General features: G+C 49.4%; 1 protein-coding gene across 4 annotated transcripts in view; it reads left to right on the forward strand.

The window, feature by feature from the left end:
* The first annotated feature begins 10318 nt into the window (after nucleotides 1-10318).
* Nucleotides 10319-24290, forward strand: part of ZBTB44 (zinc finger and BTB domain containing 44) — a 58323-nt gene continuing 44351 nt past the window's right edge. Inside the window, exon 1 of one of the 4 annotated variants that reach the window (XM_056131463.1) lies at nucleotides 10319-10408. The gene's annotated coding sequence lies outside the window, so the exon portion shown is untranslated. The remainder of the gene's footprint in view (nucleotides 10409-24290) is intronic. The other 3 variants (XM_056131466.1, XM_056131462.1, XM_056131467.1) reach the window with 3 other exon arrangements.

The following is a 24290-nucleotide window of genomic DNA, read 5'->3' on the forward strand; positions in this document are numbered from 1 at the left end:
GTACAAGCCCTCTCGTTTTTCCCAACTCAGCTGGAGACTCCTTGAGGGTTAGGAAAATGAGACCCATTTTAGCTACTGTTGTTGGCATATTTGGTACCTCGCGGATGTTTTGCCAGGCTCTGCCATGCTTGCTGGATACCCTCAGTAGCTTGCCGGGCTCTCCGGGGTGGGGAGACGGAGGCTTTTGGTGCAATCTCTAGTCGTTCCTGCAGGTGTTCCCAGTCTGCCGAGTGTAAGCTCCTGGTGACCGACCTGCTGTAACAATTATCCAGTTACCCAAAATACCCAAATTACTTTCCAACAAAGCTAAGCAAAATTTGTATTCTAGGTTGGAGTGATATTACAGTGGGTAGGATGCTTGCCTTGAACATGCCCAATCCAGGTTCGATTCCCTGCATCTCACACTGCCAGTAGTGATTCCTGAGTGCAGAGCCATGAGTAACTCCTGAGTATCATTGGGTGTGGCCCCAAAACCAAAAAAGTGAAAAACAAACAAAGAAAATCCCCCAAACAAACTTTATATTATTTTCTAGGGGGCAGGGTGGGGTTGGGCCATACCTGGCTGTATTCAGTGCTTAACTCCTGACTCTGCACTCAGGAATCACTCCTGGTGGTGCTCAAAGGACCATATGTGGTACCAGGGATCGAACCCAGGTCACTTGCATGCAAGGCAAGTGCCTTATCTCTCCGGATCCCAAAACTTACATTCTTATCAGCTATGTAGAAAAATTCCCCATAATCTTGCCAACAGAGTTTTATCAGACTATGTAAATTTTGCTAATTTAATGCATGGTAAATACTAGGTAAATTTTGCTAATTTAATACATGAAATATATCTCAGTATGGTTTTGTATTTCTCTTGTGGCACAGGACACCTCGTCATTTCTATGACAGAAAACTTTGTACTTTTATGGTGTTCCTATTCGGTGAAGAGTCTTTTTATACTTGGCTTATAGGAGCACATTATATTTGGAGAAAACAGCTCTTTCCCTGTGACTTGGGTTGCAATTTTCCCCACACTTTTAAGCTGATTAATGTATAATAATGGTCTTGGGGGGGAAAACCCCAATTTTTAGCATTTGCCAACATCTACAATGTAAAGACCACCACATATAAATTTCAAATTCCCAAGATGGCATTCCTCCATGCGGAGTTGGGCTGCACACAGATCATTATATCACATCTCTGTGATGACTGTACAATCATGGAAAGAACCTAGAGCATGGATAGCCAAAAATGCAGCTGAAAAATCAGTGATGAGTTTTGAGACTTTACTACTTTTGTGGGGAATCTTCTTAAGTTTCTACACGTCACTTTAATTTATTTTTTTGGTTTTCGGCCATACCAGGTGGTGCTCCTGATTCTGTGCTCTGGGATTACTAACTTGCAGTACCTGGGGGACCATATATGGTGCCAGTGATCAAACCCAGGCGGGCTGTGTGCAAGACAAGCCGCTTATATCTGTACTACCTCTCTGACCCCAAATAAGTTAATTTTAGATAATGACTATGTTCAACAGAACCAGAATCAAATTGATTCTGTTGAGACTGAAGCGGTCATTGAACCCTAGCCAAACAGGACATTCAAACTCAGTACATCAGGATCCTCTGCGAGCTGTATTACAGATTCACCATCAGGATCTCATCATTCTACAAGGAAATGATCATCGATGTAAAGAGGGGGATTCGGCAGATACCATTTCACCTAAACTCTTCAGTGCCACCCTTGAGAACATTATGCGACGACTGGAATGGGAAGGAATGGGAGTGAAGATAGACGGTCGGCAACTACACCACCTCCGCTTTGCTGTTGACATCATTCTAATAACACCAAACATTAGCCAACTGCCATGAATGCTGGCCGACTTCGACCGTGGGTGTGGAGAGGTCGGACTGCAGCTGAATTTCACAAAGACAACAATGTTCATGAGAAACAAACTAGTTGCTGATGTTCCATTAGCTCTCAATGGAACGAACATCTCCAAATGCAGCAGTTATGTGTACCTGGGTCAAGAACTAAACATGATGAATGATTTGGCACTAGAACTGTGCAGGAGGAAGAGAGTGGTGTGGAACACCTTCAAAAGCGTTGAAGAAGTTGTTAAAAGGACGAAGAACCTCCAGCTCCGATCACATCTTTTTGACTCCACCGTTCTTCCTGCACGAACATACGCCTCAGAGACCCAGGCCCTACGAAAACAGGATGAGAACGCTATTCGGGTCTCCCAAAGAGGAATCGAAAGAGCATGCTTGGAGTATCACGCTTCATTCAAGTGAGAGAAGGAATCCGGAGTTTCCTCTGTCGACAATCCAGGATCAGGGATGCTGCCTCGTTTGCCAAGGTGTAGAAAATCAGATGGGCCGGACACATAATGCGATTTGGAGACGACTGCTGGACTAGAACCGTTACCAACTGGATTCCATGGGACGTCAAAAGAACGCCTGGCCGCCCACCTACGAGATGGTCAGACTTCTTTGTCAAGACCCCGAATAAACGGTTTGAGGCTCTTTGTGTTCCTGGAGCGAGCAGATGCCATTGGGCTACAATAGCACGCGACAGGGGCGAATGGAGATGTTACTGGCACCTGCTTGAGCAATCGATGAGCAACGGGATACAAGTGATACAAGAATGACTATGTTGGACAACCAGCTTGAAATTTTTCTGAAAATCTAATCATCAGTCTTTCAGAGCAGACACAGGCCAACTCACCCCATTTCTCTTTTGGGGGTGGGCAGGGAGGGGCATACCCTGCAGTGCTCAGGGTTGCTCCTGGTCCTGTGCTCAGAAATTGTTTAGTGGGCCAGAGCAACAGTACTACAGAGAAGGTGCTTGCTTTATACATGACTGACTCCAGTTCGATCTCCAGTGCTACATAGGATCCCCTGAACCCTGCCAGGAGTGATTCCCCCCTGAGCACAGAGCCAGGAGCTAGTCCTGAGCACTGCTGGGTGTGGCCTGGAACTGTCACTGTCACTGTCCTCCCGTTGTTCATCGATTTGCTCGAGCGGACCCAGTAACATTGTGAGACTTGTTGTTACTGTGTTTGGCATATTAAATAAATAAATAAAGCCAGGAAATAAATAAAATTAAAATAAAATAAATTGTTTAATAAGAATGTAGAATGTCTGTCCCTTTCTTTCTTTCTTTCTTTCTTTCTTTCTTTCTTTCTTTCTTTCTTTCTTTCTTTCTTTCCACACCTGATGGTGTTGTGGGCTACTCCTGACCGGGACTGGGGGTGCCTGCCCCAATGGTGCCTGGGTATCGTGCAGTGCGGGGGATGAAATCTGGGGCTTGTGCATGCAAAACATGTGCTCCAGTCCTTGAAGTCATCTCCCCAGCTCAATGCAAGTTTTTGTTTGTTTGATTTTTGTTTTCTGGGGCCACACCAGGCTTACTTCTGGCTCTGTGCTCTGGGAGCACTCCTGGTGGACTCAGGGGACTATATCAGGTGCTGGGAGTCAACCCTAGGTTGACCACATGCAAACCAAGCACCACCCTGACCACTGTACTATTGCTGTGACCCCGCAATACGAGATTCTTAACATTTTACTTGGGGCATGGAGTTGAGGTAACAAGCTCTCTCTGAAGGTTCTCGGGGCTTATTCCTGGCTCTGCACTCAGGGATCACTCCTGGTGGGGCTCAGGGCCCATACGGGCTGCTGGGGATCGAACCCGGGCTTTGTGGTACGAGGCAAAAGCCCTACCCATTGTGCTATCACTTCAGGACCCTCTTGAAATCTTTCTTAAGCCAAAACGGTGTAAAGTGAAGAAGCAATTACCGTTCATTTCTATGGAAAGTGTTTTGAGCATTTCAAGAACCCTTCTGATAAGACACTCATAGAGAAAGCAGGAAGAATACAATAAAAGGGCCTGGGAGAAAGCAGTTCCTGGGAAGGTGCTTGGTGGGTCACCCCTGTGACCCAGCATACACAGTCTCTGGAACTCACTGCAAAGCTTTTGATGTTCTCAGAGAAGTGAAAATCTGCTTCCTATTTTTCTCAGTGGGCAACATCAGGTATTGCTGCAGGTTGTTCTAAAAGTAACGGCAGCAACATGAAATTTCAAAACGCTTGCACTTGCTTTTCCTCCCCCATTTTATTAGAAAATCAGTGACAGACATCACTGTGTATGTTTAAGGGGTATAGAATGATGGTTTGATTTACATATAATGTAAAATGATTGCTACTGTAGGCTCAACTAATATCCACCCCTCAGGCTAGGTTAAGGATTTTCCATGAGGGTGGTCGTGGTTGAAAAGGATAAATAGGATTAAAAGAGATTTAGTATAAAATAAATTTGTTATATGCCTAAGGGGGAAAGGTGGAATTGAGAGGGAAATTTTGGGATATTGGTGGAGGGAAGGTCACACTGGCGGTGCTGGAACACTGAATGTTTGAAATCATGGTGTTTTTAATAAAAATTAATATAAAAACGATTTAGTTAAAAGGAAATAATTACTTTTACCTTTCTCTTTTCTTTCTTTTTTTGGCTTTTGGGGTGACACCTGGCGATGCTCAGAGGTTACTCCTGACTCTGCACTCAGAAACTACTTCTGGCATTGCTCGGGGGACCATATGGGATGCTGGGGGTCCAACCTGGGTCGGAGGCATGCAGGCAAATACCTTACCCGCTGTACCTGCTCCCCCCAAATTTTATTTCTAGCCTGCATTTTGTTTTCCTTTGGTTTTTGAGCCACACCCAGCAATGTTTAGGCTTCTCTCCTGGCACTACTTCCAAGGTTCACTCCTGGTAATGCTCCAGGAATCACAGGGGATGCTGAAGATCCAACCTTGGTCTGCTTTGTACCAGGCAAATACCTGACCTGCTGTTAGTATTGCTCCAGCCCCTCTCTCCTGCTTTCTTATATAAGTAAGAATAAATATAAATAAATAGATAAATAAAACTTCTGACTAAATAATCACAGGGAAGATTTTTCTATGTGCACACGTTCCCACCAATAAATGATGAATGAAAGCACTATACCACCATTCACAAACTCTTTTTTTTTTTTTTTTTGGTTTTTGGGTCACACCCGGCGATGCTCAGGGGTTCCTCCTGGCTCATGCACTCAGGAATTGCTCCTGGCGGTGCTCGGGGGACCATATGGGGTGCTGGGAATCGAACCTGTGTCGGTCATGTTGGCTGCGTGCAAGGCAAACGCCCTACCCGCTGTGCCATCGTTCCAGCCCCTCACAAACTCTTAAGTAAATGAATTGATTCAAGCTTTCTTCTCAACAGTTAACATTTAAAAAATAGAGACTAGAATGGATCATCTCTTAATGGAAAAAGATAATCACGCCTATCATGGTATCTTGCCATAAACTCAACTAGAATGTGATAAACAATCCTGACCTTATTATCCATTTATAAAAAATATCCTGGGCTGGAGCGATAGCACAGCGGGTAGGGCGTTCGCCTTACAAGCGGCCAACATGGCCGACCCGAGTTCGATTCCTCCGCCCCTCTCGGAGAGCCCGGCAAGCTACCGAGAGTATTCGATATGCCAGACACAGTAACAACAAAGTCTCCAATGGAGACGTTACTGGGCCCGCTCGAGCAAATCCTGGATAAGGGAATGTATTAAAATATATTTGTGGGTGTAAGGTCCCTTGAGGCTGGAGAGAAAGCACAGTCGGGAGGGTGCTCGCCTTGCATGTGGTCAACCTGGGTTCAATCCCTGGCATCCCATAAGATCCCCCAAGCACTGACAGGAGTAATTCCTGAGTGCAGAACAGAAGTTACCCCTGAACATCTCTAGTGTGGCCTCAAAACAAAATAAATAAAAATTAAAAATAATGATTAGGTGCCAGGGATAAAATTCTGGAGTAGAGCACATGTTATATGTGTGATGCCTGGGGTTTGATCCCCAGCGCACACATGCACTCCCCAGTCCCCAAATTATATTCGCTAAATGGGAGACATATATGGTCTATGATGTAGGCCATTTTACATATGAACTCAATGGAGTTCATATGTAAAACTCAATGGAGTTCATATGTAAAACTCAATGGAGTTCATATGTGAAAGCAATCTGAAGACAAAGAAATTAGCTAAAGAATCAAGTATTTATTCACGGAGGGGATAATGTATTAGGTGAAGAAGGCTAGATGTGGGGGAAGTTTGGGCCACTCCCCACAAGCGCTCAGTGCTTATTCCTGGCTCTGTGCTCAGGGACCACTCCTGGGGGTGCTCAAGAGACCAAATGTTGTGCTGGGGGTTAAACCAGGGTTGACTCTGTACAAGGCCAGCTCCTTAGCCCCTGTACATGTCTCTGGTCTGAAAATGACATTTTAGAAGATGTAATTGACACTTTCCTTCATGGAGAAGTGAAAGAGAAGATCGTGATTCTGTCGTGCTTGTGTGGTGTAGTGTAAGCCACTCTCAGACCTGGAACTTTATCCCGGAGACTAGGGAGCAGCCACTGTCGTGTGATCCGGCCACTGTGCATTGTAACTCAGTCACTGGGTAGAAAATGCAGAAAAGGGAGCCGGTATTTCAGAAGCCAGATAAAAGGTACTATGCTTCTCCAGGCACAAGCTCTTGGTGTCTTATTTTATTATTATTATTATTTTTGCTTTTTGGGTCACACCCAGCGATGCACAGGGGTTGCTCCTGGCTCATGCACTCAGGAATTACTCCTGGCGGTGCTCAGGGGACCATATGGGATGCTGGGAACTGAACCCGGGTCGGCTGCCTGCAAGGCAAATGCCCTACCCACTGTGCTATGGCTCCAGCCCCGCTCTTGGTGTCTTAGATGACAATGGTACCTGAAGTGATGGGTGCATCCAACAGGACCTCTGGGAGAGTAGGAATCAAGATGTAATCAATAGTGAGATAGCTCCAATAGGTGAATGGTGAAACAGGACCACTAGAAGGAGTGCAAGTTTCAGAGTGGGGAGCAAGACAGATTTTTTTAAAATCTAACTGGGGAGGTAGCTCAGTGGGCTGAATGCATGCTCTGCGGGTTCTATTCCTGGCACTGCGTGATCCAATCCCTCAGCACTGTAGGGTGTGCCCCCACCAAGCTCCCATATATATATATATATATATATATATATATATATATATGTGTGTGTGTGTGTGTGTGTGTGTGTATGCTGGGGCTCCTCCAGCAGTGCTCAGGGCTTACTCCTGGCTCTGTGCTCAGGTATCACATCTGGTGAGACCATATCGGGTGCTGGGAATTGAACCCAGCGAAATGCAAGGCAAGTGTGCCTTACTTATCTCTCTGGACACACACACAGACACAGACACACACAGACACAGACACACACACACAAATAAGGGAGCAAAGATGTCCCTTGCAGTAATGAGCTCTCGTTTTAGACAGGAGAGGCTAAAGATCTTTCTGTAGAGTATCAAACATTCCTGTCCAGAAATAACTTGTGCACTAAATAACTAAGGAAGGGTCCTTTCTGCCCCAGTGCTCACCCGAGAGACAGTCCCACTCTTGCGGGAATCTGCCCGCCCCTGCGCAGCCAAAGAAGCCCTGTTTGCCCATAATTTGAACGCCTCACAACCCTGGACACCAGGTTAATGATTAAAGGTTCCTGACTTGTTTGTTTCACCGGCGAGAAGGATCCGGGTTTCTCAGGGTGGCCCAGAGAACGGTGCCGGTTCCACCGCCCCGAAGGCAAGTCTGCACAGGCCCAGGAAGGAGGTGGCGGGTGCGGCTGACCCGGCCCAGAGCGCAAGAGGACAGCGAGCACCTCCCGCGGGGAACCGGGAAAAGCCAGGGCTGCTTCCCTCCGGGCTCCGGGGCCTTGCGGGGTGAATTGATCACCCGCGCAGGGGTGGGGGTGGGGGTGGGGCTGGGGTGCGGTGAGGGGAAGAGATTGACTTTTGAAACCTCAGGTGAAAACTTGGAAGGCGCAGGAGGAGGCGGAGAAGGGTCTGGGGAAGGCAATCTTTGCCTTGGGGCGCTGATCCTGCGAGAGGAAAGTTTGGAGAAGTCAAGGCCAGCCCGGTGGTCCCTCACTGGCCCGCTCATTGGCCAAAGACCCGATCGTTGGGTTCTCTGGATTCCCACCCTAACTCTTCTCCGGGTTTTCCCTGGTGCTGACAGTCAGACGGCCCCCACCCCCACCCCTAACCCCCAAGGCTCTCCCCCCACCCTGTCCCAGCCGCTGCCTTGGGCATCCTGGGGTAAGCAATTTCCCCCCCATTTCCGTCCCTTTCTTTGCATTTTAGCACAGACTTTGGGGGTGGGGTGGGGGTTAATTCGCTGCCTGATTTCTTCCTCCCTGAAATCCGAGGAATAAAACTGACGGCGGGGATCGTTAAGTGATACACAAACCCTAAGTGTGACAGTTCTTTGGGGGGGATGAACTCTGGCACATCCTTGACGCTTTGATGGACTGCATTTCTCCTTCTCTTGGCTTTTAGTTTCGGGGCCACACCCGGCGGCGCTCAGGGCTCACTTCTGGCTCTGTGCTCAGGGATCAGATCCCGACCGGGCTCGGGAGACCAGATGCGGTACCCGGGATCGAACCCGGGGCTGTCCCCGCGCCGTCCCCGACGTACTGCCTTCGTTTCTAACGCGGCTCTTAGTCTGGAGACGAGCTCCGGCGCCTGGGTGCACCCCTGCTGGTCCTGCCGGGAGCGGAATCAAGAGGCGGCCCGGGTTTTCGCAAGGAACCACCCACCCGCGTTCGAGACGGGAAGTCAAGCCTCCCCGCACAAAAGCCCTACTTTTGTCGGCCGGTGGGTCTGGGAGCTGGAGGCGTGGGAAAACCCAGCGTTGCAAATGCCGCGCGCCCCGGGCGCTCGGGGCCTGCAGGCGAATGCACGGTCCGGGCACCCGGCGAACCGGCTGCTCCAGGCGCGCTCTCCGGGCTGCCACTTCCAGGCACTCCTCCCCCTCCGCCCCGTAACCTGCCCGGGGCACGCCTGCCAGGCCCGAGACACTAAGAGTTTGTTCCCGCTGCGGCGCCTCTCCACCCAGGAGGTCCACCCACCTCTCCCTTCGGGGGTCCGTCCGTGCCGCAGCCCGGAATTCTGCATCTCAATGGCTTTCCGGCTCCTAAAATGGGTCCTTTGTGCCCAAGGCCTCCTTGCCGTTTGGCTGGTGTAGGTTTTCAGACACCGGTTCCCCCTAACTCACATTGATCAGGCCCCCGCCCCCACCCCCTCCCCCGCGTCTTCCCGCCTGCAACTTTGGGGCCCGGGCAACCGGCCCTCGCAACTGGACGCGTCTCTGCCTCGGTTAATCGAGACATCTAAGCGCTCCGGGCCCCTCGCTCCCGCACTGCCAAGGCCTTAGGCGGAATCGCAACTGCTTTGGGAGCAGCTGTCGGCGTCCCTGGGTGGCAGGAACACGTTAGACCCGGGTGGCGATTTCTTCAGTCGCCTCGGAACCGCACGCAGCACCTTCCCGGGAGTTGTTCTGGGAATTGCTCTACCCATCTCCGGGCTCTGCGAGAAAGCGTGCCAGTTGGGTGCAAAGGTGGCACCGCACCCCCCTTCCCCCCCGCCCCCGCGGACCTGCGTGTCTCGTGGTCCCGGGCCTGCGGTTCCGAGCGTAAAGCCCGGGCCCACGGCCAGCTTAACCTCCCCTCGCTAGGGAAACGGGCCGAGGCGTTCCGGTTCCCGCCTCCGCGGCCGAAACCCCTCGAGAAAACAGGTGGTTCTTTCGTTTTTAGTTCGGAGGGGGCGGCGGGGGCGGCGGGGGTGCGGGCGAGGCCAGACGCGCGAAGCGGGCCGAGAGCGAGGGCGGACGGGGCGGTCCGGGCGCGTGGGTCCGAGACGCGCGGAGAGCGGCCGAAGCTCCGAGCCCGACGCGCGCGCGCGCGCGCGGCTCCGGGCCCGCCGACCCGGCGCGGTCCGCGAACCGCGCGTGCGCGGCGACCGCGTGCCCGCCCCGCGCCCGCCCTCCGCCTGGCCCCGCCCCTCCGGCCGAGGCCCCGCCCCGCCCGCCCGGCCCCGCCCCGCCCGGCCCGGCCGCCGGCGCGGAGCATTGTGGGACACAAACAAAGTGGCCCCGGACCGGCGGGAGCGAGCGGAGCGGCCACGGCGGCGGCGGCGCCGGCGGCGGCGGCGGCGGCGGCTCCCGCCCAACCTCCCCTCCCCTCCCTCCGGCCCCGGCCCCGGCCCGGCCCGCCCCGCCCCGCCGGGGCCTCGCGAGCCGTCGCCGCGCTCCCCGCAGCGCCCCCCGCCCTGTCCGGCCGGCGCGAGCGAGCGAGCGGGCGCCGCGGGCCCGCCATGGCCCAGCCCCAGCCCCAGGCCGCCGCCGGGCCTCGGCTTGGCGGCCCGAGATAGGGTCCCCGCCGCCCCGGGGAGGAGGGAGGCCCGGGCCGCGCCCCGCCCCCTCCCCGCCGCCGCCGCCGCCGCCGCCTCAGCCGCCTCAGCCGCCTCAGCCCGGCGGGGAGGAGGAGCCGCGCCGCCGCCGCCGCCGCCTCAGCCGCCTCAGGTAACGCCGCGCCCGGCCGGGCCCCGCGCCGGACGGACCCGGACCCGGACCCGGGCCCGGGGAGGAGCCGCTCGCTGACCCCGCGCGCCCCGCCGGGGTCGCCGCGCACCTGGGGGCGCCCGCGCGCGCGCACGAGCCGGCCCGCCCGCCAGCGAGCGCGCGCGGCCTGCGCCCCCCCCCCCCCCCGCTGCTGCGGGCGCGCTCCGGGACGGGCCGGGGCCGGGGGGGGGGGGGGGCGCCGCGGCCGAGCCCCCCGGGCGGGCGGGGGCTTCTCGGCCGCCCCTCCCCGAGGCCGCCGCCGCCGCCGGCCTAGCCGCGAGGACGCGCGCCCGGAGACCGGCTCCTCGGCGGGACCCGTGTGGGGCCGCCACGCGCCCGGGGTCGGGTCGGGTCGGGTCGGGTCGGGTCGGGTGGGATGGGGGGGCGCACGCAGACCCCAGCCAACCCCCCCCCCCCACCCCCGGGGGCAGCGGGCCTGGGATTGGAGCCCGCCGAAGTGCGGGGGGAAACGTGCGAGTCGGAGCTCGTCGGTCGAGGTCAACGGCGGGCGTGGGGGGCGCGGGGGGCGGGATCCTCTCGCACCCGCGTTGGTTTCTCTGGCCCTGGGAGGCCGGTGGACGCAAGACAAAGTTCCCGGCTGGCTGGCGCCCATGTGCACAGGTAGAGAGGTGTGTGTGTGTGTGTGTGTGTGTGTGTGTGTGTGTGTCTGTCTCTCTCTCTCTTAAGTCCTGGGTGAGTCCCCATGTGCACAGGTAGAGAGGTGTGTGTGTGGGTGCCTCCTGCCCGGTGTCCGTGGGAATGAGGGTGTGTGTGTGTGTGTGTGTGTGTGTGTGTCTCAAGTCCTGGGTGAGTCTCCATGTGCACAGGTAGAGAGGTGTGTGTGTGGGTGCCTCCTGCCCAGTGTCCGTGGAAATGAGGGTGTGTGTGTGTGTGTGTGTGTGTGTGTGTGTGTGTCTTAAGTCCTGGGTGAGTCTCCATGTGCACAGGTAGAGAGGTGTGTGTGTGGGTGCCTCCGGCCCGGGTGTCCGTGGGAATGAGGGTGTGTGTGTGTGTGTGTGTGTGTGTGTGTGTGTGTCTCAAGTCCTGGGTGAGTCTCCATGTGCACAGGTAGAGAGGTGTGTGTGTGGGTGCCTCCTGCCCGGTGTCCGTGGGAATGAGGGTGTGTGTGTGTGTGTGTGTGTGTGTGTCTCAAGTCCTGGGTGAGTCTCCATGTGCACAGGTAGAGAGGTGTGTGTGTGGGTGCCTCCTGCCCGGTGTCCGTGGGAATGAGGGTGTGTGTGTGTGTGTGTGTCTTAAGTCCTGGGTGAGTCTCCGCGTTTCCCATTGCTCCAGGTTGGCTGGCAGTGGAGTCGTAACTATTTTATTTTTTTTTGCCTGATCGTGGGGCAGGAAAACCATGGCTGTTTTCCTGCAGGCTCCTGTTTTAGAAAGATTACGTCGATTATGAAAACTAGATTTCCTTATTTTTGTGCAACCCTTGGCATTTTATTGAATAGGACTCTCCTAGCAGCAGCCTAAGGATTTAGTAATAGTACGACTTGAGTTTTTTTTGGACGACACGGAGGCTTGGTAGCCACGTGAAGTATCTAATAATAGAGGTCAGTTATGTGTCTGAAGATAATTCCGGCCAAGGTGTGCTTTGGTACTGTGTTTCTGTGCATAGGTATATTGTTAGGGGGGGAGGGATGGATTCTGGCCACACCCTGTACACTCGGGGAGTCCTCCCAGCACCCACAGCTTGGTGCTCATGAGTTGTTGGGGGACGGTGTGGTGCAGGGCTGGGACCTGGACTTTCACCATGCGGGCGATGTGCACCCTGTAAACTGTCTCTCTGACCCCGGATACATTTTTCAGAAACTTGGTCGCGGGAAATTTCTGTCTGGACTAGGGAAGAAGCCCCTGCCCAGATGCTGTGGTTGCTATCAGTCTTCTCTTGCTACATTGTTCCGCTCTTTGTGTCTCTTGTATCTGTTTGAAAGAGAGTTGCAGGCATCTTGGCACTCAAGTGTTTCGGCTTGCGTTTCCTAAGAATAAGGACATTCTTCTAACCCCGTATCATTATCAACGCCTTTCTAAATCTGTATACGCATCTTTTAAGTGTTCCAGGGTCGGGGGAAACTACTCCCCACCCTTGAATCGTAGCAGGATTCCCGCATTGCGTTTGGTGACTTACCTCCCCCTCCCTTTTTTGTAGCTGCTGGTGGTAGAACCCAGGGTCCACACGTGGGAGGCAGCTGTGTTCACTGCCGAGCTGCACCCCCTTTTCGTAAATAATTGAGAGGTGTGACTCTAGTAGTGAAGACCACCCTCATATAGGAGCCTGAACAGAGTACCCATCTCCTTGGTGCTCACTCAGTAGGTGAACTGGGCTAGGTTGCCTCACTTTTGTCTGTGTTCTCTTGGAGTCATTTAGTTTATTCCTCTGCCCCCCTGAACTTCATGTATGGGAAGTCACATTTAAGTAAAAGCTTAATTAGCTTAAAGTAAAAGTCAAGGAATTTTAATAGACAACGCATTGTTCTTACTATTGCTTTATAGAGGAGGTACAATATAATGCAAATTGCCATACTATTAAAGATGTCAATATAATGAACTCGATTCAAGTGATGATTACCAGGTCTTTTTACGAAGGGGTGGTTGGTTGGTTTACGAAGTGTATGTAATGGGGATAACACTTTGACACCAAGCAGGTATCTTGGCTCTGACTTCTTTTGAGATTAGTCATTTTAGCACCTATTAATGATAGTTATTTATGTCATTTATTGGAGATTTTATATAAGGAAGGTTTCCTCGTTGGGCCACACCAAGCGGTGCCTGGGGCTCCTGGGGTTGGCCACATGCAAGACAGACTCTTTAACCCCAGTACTATTTCTCTAGCCCACGATTTCCTTCTTTACTGAGAGTAAACTTAAGGTACCCAAAAAAAAATACAGAGGAAGTGTTTCATTTCTCCCCTCTTGTTATCGCTATTTAGAGTAAACAGTCGGGGAGCTAGCTAGCCCCCATGATACTAAAAATATATATACTTTTATTTGTGGGATACCACTATGGACTCCTGGATTTTAATTTATTCTTTATGTTTGTTTGCCTGGCTTTGGTTTACACTCAGTGGTGCTCAGGGATTAATCCCGGCTTCTCTGCTCAGGCATCTCTTCTCCTGGTTGTCTGTGGGACCCTTAGGGATACTGGGGATTACACTTGGGTCAGCTGTGTGCTAGGCAAGTTCCCTATCCACTCTAGTATTGCTCTGGGCTCATTTATAAATAACTTACCATTATTTTTTAATGCTGCGCATTATTCCAAAATGGGGCAGTAAGAATACTTGAAGGCGGGTTTCACAGTGTGTCTTTTCCTTTTTGTTTTACTCTGCGGGGATCAAACCCAGGACTTCATGCATACAAAGCAGGTGCTCTACCACAGAACTGCAACCCTGTCCCCCTGTGGTTTTATTTGTTTTGTTTTAAATACTTCTGTTTGCCATTAATCTTGGAGAACTTTTTGGCTCCTTCTGTTAATTTTTTTCTCTCCAGATTGCGAATAAACTGCTTATCTCATTAGTCTTGGTTTCTTTCAGTGAGGGGGGGGAAAGATATTAGAAACCAAGGTTTGAATGTTTGACATATTCTTTGCTCCCGAAGTGTCATTGCTTTTAAGCCATTTCTTTTTTTTTTTTTTTTTTCTTTTTGGGTCACACCTGGCAATACACAGGGGTTATTCCTGGCTCTGCGCTCAGGAATTACTCCTGGCCGCGCTCAGGGGACCTTATGGGATGCTGGGAATCGAACTCAGGTCGGCCGCGTGCAAGGCAAACGCCCTACCCGCTGTGCTATTGCTCCAGCCCCAAAGCCATTTCTGAAGAGAGAATGAAATGTTTTTTCAGTGCTTGTTCACAGACTTACAAGCTATATTCAATTCAAATGTAACAGCAGGGCTGGAGCGACAGCACAGCAGGTAGGGCATTAGCCTTGCATGCGGCCAACCCGGGTTCGATTCCCAGCATTCCATATGGTCCCCCGAGCACCGCCAGGAGTAGTTCCTGAGTGCATGAGCCAGGAGTAACCCCTGTGCATTGCTGGGTGTGACCCAAAAAGCAAAAACAACAACAAAAACAAAACCCAAATGTAACAGCAGACTTTAACTTCTTTGGGCTGGGGTTGGGGTGGAGTGGGTGGGAGGGGGGAATAGAATCCAGGCTTCCTTGAATGCAAACATGCACTCCAGCCCTTTGAACTCTCTCTCTGGCCCTTTATTATGTTCAGAGTCACAAATGATGGTACTGGGAGCGTTGAAGCAGTGCTATGGATGAAACACAGGACTTTGCACATGTAAGGCATGTGTTTAATTGTCAGATCTCAGACTCAAAATAAGTTGTTTTGAGGGGAGCAGTCACACCCATTGTTGCTCAGAAATCACTCCTGGCAGGCTCACGGCACCATAGGGGATGCCTATGAGATCCCCGATGGTCCCTGACTTGGGGGGACCAGAGATAGACCCTGACTTGGCTGCGTGCAAGGCAAGTGCCCTATCCTCTGTGCTATTGCTCTAGCCCCTCAAATAAGTTGTTTTTGTTGTTGTTGTTGTTTTAAGTATACTTCAGGGATGAAAGAAGTAGTACGGGAGTTAAGGCACATGTTTTGCTTGTGGCTTTACGTACACATGTCTCCCAAGCATTGCTGGTTGCAGCCCTTGACTTCTCTAAACTTCCAGTTGTGATCTTGGACCCTGGGCCCCCAAGCACCACTTTGGTGACCCAGCTCTTCCCTCCTACTGTAGTGCTGAGTGACACAAGGCTCAAGCATGAAACCGTTTGACCCAGTTGGCCAACTACCGCCAGGAGTGATCCCTGGGCTCCCCTAGCATTGCAACCCTTTCACTCCAAACAATTTTAATTAAAAAGCAAAAAAACAAAACAACTTGTCACTGAAAAATGGTTACACATGCAAGACTTACAGGGGTAGGGCTGAAGTGCAGCAGGTAGGGTGCTTTCCTTGCACGAGGGCTACGGGGTTTGATCTGGCCCCCATGTCGTCCCTGAGCCTGCCAGGAGTAAGCCCAGAGCACTGCCAGGTGTGGCCCAAAAAAAACAAAAAAATCTTACAGGAGTTTTCTTCATCACTTTGGAGGTTGCTAAATAATTGGGTTGTTTCCAACAATTGCTTTTAATTTCTTTTAAAATACTGTATATATTGAATATGGGCTGGAGCGATAGCACAGCGGTAGGGCGTTCGCCTTACAAGCGGCCAACATGGCCGGCCCGAGTTCGATTCCTCCGCCCCTCTCGGAGAGCCCGGCAAGCTACCGAGAGTATTCGATATGCCAGACACAGTAACAACAAAGTCTCCGATGGAGACGTTACTGGACCCGCTCGAGCAAATCGACGATCAACGGGAGGGCCTTTACCTTTACCTTTACCTTATATTGAATATGATTTTTTCCCCCTGTGAGTTCCTGGTATTTGTAGACTGCTATTGAGCAAACTCTTATATAAACTTTGTAAGGTGTTTTTTACTGTAAGTGCCAGCGCATTTCCAGTTGAAACAGATAGTTCTCCATGTACCTCAGTGATTGCTTGAGTTTATATTCTTATTAGCGAGCTCCTTAAAATTTTATCTGTTTTGCTTGTGGGCCACAAATGAGCAGTGCTCAGGGTTTACTCTTGTCCTTGTGTTCAGAGATCACTCTTGGCGGTGCTTGGGGACCACATCACATGCTGGGGATCAAATCAGGCTCAGCTGCTCGCAGGACAAACCCCCTGTACTATCTCTCCAGCCTCCTTGTTGTTTATGTTAGAAATGCTCCCCATTTTCAGCAGTGAACTGAAAATTTCTTCTTGGAGAATCTAAGGTAGTAATTATATAGGCCTTTAAAAATATAAATGAGGAAAAAGAAAAAAATTAGTTGTAGAGATCGTATACCAGATCGTGTTTTTGCCTTGCATCCTATGTGGACCCCCAAGGGACCACCAGAAGTAATTCTTGAGTGCAGAGCCAGGAGTAACCCCTAGGCATTACCAGGTGTGGCAAAAAATTAAATTTAAAAAATGGGTTAGAAAAATAATGGGCTGAGTGCATGCATTGATACCTGGCATTACATGGTCCTTTAAATGATGCTTGGAGCAATTCCTGAACACCACTGGGCATGATTGGAAAAAAAATAAGATTAAGAGGAAAAACATAAAGGTATAAAGAGGAGAAACATAAAGGTATAGTGTAATCCTCTTTGAAGATCACATTGCATGCAACATGAATTTCTTCACCAATATTATTAGTGCTAAGAGTGACCAGAAAGTTTCTCTCTGTACATTTTTCATAATTGATTCTGGAATAAATAACTGGCTTGTAGCATCATGGTATTTCACATTGACAACTGCCTCTTTTTTTCAGGGGGGTGGGCACTCAGGGCAGTGCTCAGGGTACCAAATGGGGTTCTGGGGACCAAAACCTAGTCAGCTGCACACAAGGCAAGTGCCCTACCTGATATTCTGTGGCACTGGGTCCCACTTTGAAAGTTATCTTACAAGGGTGAAGATTAGGGGCCCGGGATGTGACTCAGTGATAGAGGAGTGTCTTTTTGTTTTGTTTTTATGTTGACACCACACCCAGTTTAGCTCAGGGCTTATTTCTGGCTCTGCACCCAGGAGTTACATCTGGCAGTGCCAGGGGACCACATGGGGTGTTAGGGCTAGAACCCGGTTCTGCCGCATGCAGGACAGACACCCTACCCTACCCTACCCTACCCACTGTTCTATTGCTCTGGGCCCAAGTGAATGCCTTACATGTGTGGAACCCTGGGTTCAACCTTCAGTTCCAAAAAAGTGAAAATTGGCAGATGAAGTTTTATTAGCGTATCATTGTTGAAGAGAATTTTTTAAAAAATTGGGCGGGGGGATTGGACACCTCACTTGGCATCTCTCAGGGGCTGTTCCTGGCTCTGCTCAGGAGAGACCGGTGGTGGTGCTTGGGGGGACCATATGTGGTGCCTGAGCTTGAACCAGGGTTAGCTTCATGCAAGGCAAGAACCTTACTATCTCTGGCAGGAGATCTTTTCTGTGTCCACATTATTCTTTCGTTTGGGGAGCCCCACCCACACTGCTCTCGCTACTCCCGGTTGCTCCTGGCAGTGCTTAGGGACCGTGCTGTGCTGGGTTTCTGCATGCAAGAATGCGCTCCAGCTCTGAGCTATTTTCCAGCCCCTACATTACGTCTTCTTCCATTTAGTTTACTTATTTTGTTGCGTGCTAGGGATTGCCTTACCCGTGCAAGGCAAATGTGTTACCACTGAGCTTTATTCTCAGCCTGGTGTTCTTCCATTTAATAATTATGTACTAAATCAAGTGGGTTTAATTTTTTTGTTAGAAAGGTTAAATGCCTGATCAGTTTGCATCTTTTAGTACGCTGTACTTCCACAGGTATTTATTTTAGTGTGATTTGCTGTTCATTTTGCTTTACATCGTTTTTTAGTTTATCCCCGTCACACATTGTTGGGATGACCAGGAGTCACACACACCACACCCCTGGTTGCGGTGCTTGTGGGAATTGAGCACTGGAGCTGTGCTTGCACACTCCTGGTGTATGGCACATTGGAGATTGCACCCTTGTGATGTAGGGAATCCCAGACATAAGTGCCCTTGTGGGAATCACACTTAGCACGTGGGGTGGGGCTGGAGGTCATACACACAGTGCCCCCTATACTTTTTTAACTGATTCGGAGCTCTTACCTTTTGGGTTTATTGAGCTATAAATCAGAAGCATAGGACTTAGGGCTGGAGAGAGAGTAGAGGGTAGGGTGCTTGCCTTACACGCACCTAACAGTGCCAACACTCCACAGGGTCCTTCAAGTCCTCCAGGAGTCAAGGCTGAGTACATAGCCAGAAGTAAGCCCTGCGCACCGCTTGGTGTGGCCCCCAAACAAAAAAAAGCGGTGGGGCTGGAGAGGGGAGTACTGAGGATGGGGCATTTGCCTTGCAGAAGTTGATCCAGATTATTTGATGCCCAGTGTCAAATAATGCCCCAGAAAGCACCACCAGGAGTGACCCCTGAGCCCAGAACCAGGAATAAGACCCGAGCACTGATGGGTGTGGCCCCCAAACAGAAACAGATACAATAAAAGCAATGGATTATTGCTGGTACAAATTTGTGACTGTTTTCAGGGCTCTTGAACTCCAAAGAAAAATTAAAGCCAGACAAGAGCTCTCTCGTACTACTTCCTGCATTCTTCCTTCCTCCTGTCCCGCGTACCAACCATGGCTGATCCTGTTTAGTTTCCCACATCAGGTGTGTTCAGGGTGATATGGCCATAAAAGCTTCCTTGTCTGTCTCTGAGTTGTCTCCTCAGTTAAGATTCGTTCTTTAACTTACGCACTAAATCAAATTTCTAAATATCCAGGGATTTTTTTTTCTATTTTTTGTAGCTAAAACTTTTGCTTCTCCAAGTCTTTTCAAATAATCAGAAAGTTCCCTGCTTATGTTACCATATAGGAAACAAATACTGGGTAGAAAGTCTTTCCCTAATCTCCTGCGTTTCATAAAGGTGTATTCTTTTGAACCATCCTATCTCACTAATTAACCCCTGCCCCCTGTCTTTTTTTGTATTTGTCACCACACCTGTTAGAATCGGCTACATCTGGCTCTGTGCTTGACAGTTTTGCCTCGGGGTGCTTAGACTATCGTGAGATCAGTTCTGGGATTTCTGCTTAAAAAGCACGGGCGCCTGTCCTCTGAGCTCTCTCCCTCATCCTCTGCTTTGTCTTTAGAACCAAACTTCATGAATTGTCTGAAACAGTTTTCAGTTTCTTATTTCTCAGTATTCTCTATCTTTGTTAAAGTCTACTTTCTAAATCTACTACCTTTCCCTTGTGTGCTATTATAAGGTTTTACTATGACTCACTGTTGCTAAATTGAATAGACTTTGATCTGTATCTTTTTTGACCTATAAGAAGCATTTGACATTTGGCAACTCCTTCAAATACTGTCTACCCCAAGGGGCCAGAGAGTTAGTCAAGCCTGGGAGGCAGTTGCATGTGGGGTTCGATCCCAGGTCACCATTAGGAGCGATGCCTGAGCACGGAGCAAGGAGTAACCTCTAAATTGCTGGATGTGACCCTCCCGCCCCCCCATCTGTGGAATAAACTACGGTCTAATCATTGCTTATTCTTCTTGTCTAAGTTACCCTTCTGCCAATCCACTTCCTCTTTCCCAGTTTTCCTTGACCAATTTTGCTTATACTTTCAGAGAATCAAATTTGGACTTTAATTTCTTCTCTGCATATCTTCATTTTTGTTTGAGCTTTAATTTCCTTTATTGGGTTTGTCTTGCTTTTTCTTGCCTTTTAAGTTAGGAGCCTAGCTGCCCCTCCACCCGTTTTTTTTCTTTTTAAAAAATAGTGACTGGTTTATTTCACTTAGCATAGTGTTAGTGTTTATTAATATATTCTAAAATTTCCTTTCCTTTTATTGTTAAATACTAAACAGCATGTTACATGCATATTGTTTGTTCATTTTTCTGTTGACAGACCTTTATTTTGAATAACACACCTGTGACTATCTGTACAAATGCATATGCACGTTCCTGATAAGAATTCTTTTGAAGGTGGAGGCTATTTGGACCATATCCTGCAGCACATACCTGGTTGTTCTCAGGAGTGCCCCTGGTGGTGCTCATAGTCCTGTAGGTGGTGCAGGGAATCAAACCAGGATGGCCAGATGCAAGGCAAGTGCCTTACCTCCTATTCTGTCTCTTCATCCCTTAGAAGTTTTTTGTGTTTGTTCTGGGGTCACACCCAGCAGTGCTTAGGGCTTATGCCCAAGCTCTACATGTACTCAGGAATCACTCCTGGTGGGATTCAGGGACCCTGTGCAGTGTCAGGAATTGAACCTTGGTCAGCCACTTGAAAGGTGTGCGCCTTAGCCCCTGTGCTCTCTCTCTTTTAAATATATACCCAGAGGTGGAATTTCTGTATTATATAATGTGGTTTGTTTTTGTTTTTTGTTGGGACAGGTGCTTGGGACTTACTCCTGGTGCTCCTGGCTCTGCTCAGTAATGACCTGGCAGTTGTCAAGGGACCCTATGTAGTTCTGGGGATTCAAACTGGGGCCCGCCATGAGTTCAAAGTGCCCCACCTCCTGTACCTCTCTCTCTAACTGCTTCATTGGGAGGGACTTGTTTTACTTCTGGCTTTGTACTCAGGGATTATGCCTGTTGGGACTTGAGGACCATGTGTGGCGCGGGGTGGGGATCAAACCTGGGTCAGCCACATGCAAGGCAAGTGCCCTGCCCACTGCACTATCTTGCCAGCCCTGATACATACAGTTTCACCTTGTACTCTGGTAAGAATTTTTTTTCTCTTTGAAGTTTCCTGATACTAAACATAGTTAACTACGGAATTCTTGTACTTTTTAATGTTTGTCTGCTATATCTTCTAACATTGCTCTCTCTGGTTTGGACTCTCAAAACCAGTTTCTGCCTTCTGGTTGAAATTTATTCCATTAAAAAAATTGGGGGGAGGAGGGCTGGAGCAATAGCACACCGCCAACCTGGGTTCAATTCCCAGCATCCCATATGGTTCCCTGAGCACCGCCAGGAGTAATTCCTGAGTGCATGAGCCAGGAGTAACCCCTGTGCATTGCCGGGTATGACCCAAAAAAGAAAAAAATAAATTTTTTTTTCCTTTGGAGGGAGAGAGGAGGGTTTTGTGTCACACCCGGTGGTGTCCAGGCCTTACTCATGGCGCTGCACTCAGGGATCACTTCTTGTTGGAGCTCAGAGGACCATATCATGTACTAGAGATCTAACCTGGGCAGGTGGGTTACAAGGCAAACGCTCTACCCACCGTACTCACATCACCCCTCTAAATTCAAATTCACTTTCCTGGGGCTGGAGAGATAGTCCAGTGGGGAGGGCGTTTGCCTTGCACGCAGTCGACCCGGGTTCGATTCCCAGCATCCCATATGTTTTAAATTCACTTTACTTTGAAAGCGGACATATTGGTTTGTTAGGACTACTATAACAAAGTACTCTGAACTGTGTGGTGATTTAGAGAATGTTTCTGTTTCATTGTTTTGATGGTAGTTGTCCAAAATCAAGATAATGGAAGGATTAGCTCCTTCTGAGGGAAGGCACCCCTGAGAGAAGGCTGTGTTCTGGGCTTCTCTCCACTCCAGTCTCTACCTAGGGGTTTGTGTGTGTGTGTATGTGTGTGTGTGTGTGTGTGTGCGCGCGCGTGTGTGCGCGCGTGTGTGCGTGTGCCTGCCTCACGGTCATAGATCTGATACCCATGCCAGCTGCCATGTGGCAGCTGTGGAACTCTATGATCCCTGGCACCACAGTTGGTCTCCGACCTCACTGTAGTCAGGTGTGAGCACAACTAAACGTGTAACCCACAGTCAGTGCCACAGCCAGGTCAACTCATCACAGCACCAGCATCATCAGCAAAGCAGTGAAGGGACCAGTTTCCCTTAGTATGAGAACATCCTGGTGATTTCGTTTTAATTCAGTTGCCTTTATAAGGAACCTGTCCAAATAAGGTAAAATTTTCAGGTACTGATTGGGGTAGGACTTGAGTATAACTAATTTTTTTTTGTGGGGAGGAAGTCAGAATGGAAGAATGAGGACACTGTTCATCCATGACAAGACAGATTCAAGGTTGGCCGTTGAATAAGGCTTTGTACTTGTTTGCCTATTTTAACACATTTACAGTGGAACTCTGGGGACACTTTTAAAAGCAACTTACACTGAAAATTTTATTTTGTTTTGTTTTGGGGGTCACACCTGGTGGTGCTCAGAGGTTACTCCTAGTTCTACACTAAGAAATTACTCCTGGCGGTGTTCAGTGTTTGGGGTTTCGTATGGGATGCCAGGGATAGAGCCAGGTCAGCCACATACAAGGCAAGTACCTTTTCTGCTGTACTATTTCTCTGGCTCCGTTGGGAAAAAAAGTTTTTTTCTAATTAAAAAAACAAAACAAAGCCCTTTAAAATTACTTTCTGTGAACACTTTACATATCTATGGGGAGAGGAATTTTTTAAGAGCTAATTGTCTGAGACCTGAAGTAGTCTTCTGTGCTAGTGAATCCCGGAGTCTTTAAGAGGGTCCAGGGAATGCTCAAAGGACCAGAACTCCTTTGCCCGAGGGACCACAGGATTTAATCTGTATCACAATACTCTGTGCCTCCCACCCCCCAAAATGTATAAGGTATGTCTTTTTTTTTCTTTCTTCACTTTATCTAAACGCTGTGGTTTAACAAGTTTTCATAATGACTTGTTAGGCATTTAGTATTCTAACACCAGTCCCACCACCACTGTCACCTTCCCTTCACCATTGTCTCCATTTTCCCAACCACCCTCCAAGCCTTCTCCTGTAGCAGGCCCGTAATAATTTATTTTATAGCACTTGTTACCAATAAATGGCTAACGGAATGCAGGTGTATCTTTTCTTCATGACTTAATAACTGAAGTCACCTAGGTACTGTGGTTTGATTTTTTTCTTGTTTAACTCTGTGATTTACAAGCTCTTCATAATAACCGTTGATTCGGGCATTAGTGTTCTAACACCAGTTGCACCAGTGTGATCTTCCCTCCACCAGTGTCCCCAGTTTCCCATCTACCCCCCAAGCCTGCCCCCGTAGCAGGCACAAACACATTTACTTCATGTTGCTTGTTATAACAGATTGATGGATGGAATTATCAAACATTAGATCGATAAAAGAACTTAGGATCGTTTTTGTGTCTCTTGATGGTGCTACTAAAGTCATTGCTGGGGATATACTGTGCAAGTCAGGCCTTCTGTATTACAGTTTTCACTCATTGAGCTTGTTTGCTTCTGTGCAACTTTCCCATCAAATTTGGGGTGCTGCTACTGTGCGGTCAGGAGGTTTGGAGGTTTCACTTTGCTGCCTTGGAGGCCGTGCTCTCCAGAAGCTGTGCAGCTGGGACCGTGTGGTGGCTTCTGGATTGATGAGACGCCATTGTGGAGCTGGGCTGTTTATCTGCTTCAGCATGGTCAGTGTGGGTGTGGCGTGCGGGGCGTGTTTAAGGAGTCTGCCCTTCCTCATTCCTAGAAAGGCCCCAGAGTTGTAGGCCTGGGGATCGGCTACCTGGGACAGAGAAGCAGCTTGGTATCTTTTTTGGTTGGATTTCCTTGTGTGGGTGGCGTTATTACGCCACACCTGGTTGTGTTCAGGCGCTTGGGGGTCAGAACTAATTGTATTGGGGGAGGGAGGGATGAGACACTGTGAGTCCAGGGGATCAGCTGGGGTCTGCTGCACGCTAGACAAGTGACTTACCCTTGTACTATCTCTCCAGTCTATGTGGCTGAACTCTTCTAAATGGCAACGGGACTGAAAATTTCAATTTTTTTGTTAAGTACTCAGTTCAAATCCTAATAATAATAACATACAAAACATCAGCTCTACCCCATTGAGCTGTCTCTGTTGTTTGACATTTATTGTTTTAAGCAAAACTAGCAAATGAGGGGAAATTCTAATAGGTGTTTTTGGAGGTAAATCTGGCAGGGTTACTCCTGACTCTGCATTCAGAAATTATTCCTGGCAGTGCTCAGGGACCCTGTGGCATTCTGGGTTGCCACGTGTGAATCAGTGCCTTAGAATTTTGCAGTCTTTGTCCCTCTCCTCCCCACCCCCATTGGTGGAATATTGGCTACTCAGAGGGAAGAGTACATTTATGAGAAATGATGGTCAATTCAGTTGGACCTGTTGAAGTGTTTACGTGATACATGTGTAGAAACTTAGTTTTGTGTATCAGTAAACCTTGAATCTCTCTGGGGGGAGGGGTTGGGTTTTTTTTATTATTATTATTAATTTAATTAAATCACCGTGAGATAGTTACAAGCTTCCATATTTGGGTGACAATCACACAATGATCAAACAC

Source organism: Sorex fumeus, unplaced genomic scaffold (assembly GCF_029834395.1).
Source record: "Sorex fumeus unplaced genomic scaffold, SorFum_2.1 ptg000091l, whole genome shotgun sequence".
Lineage (NCBI taxonomy): Eukaryota > Metazoa > Chordata > Mammalia > Eulipotyphla > Soricidae > Sorex > Sorex fumeus.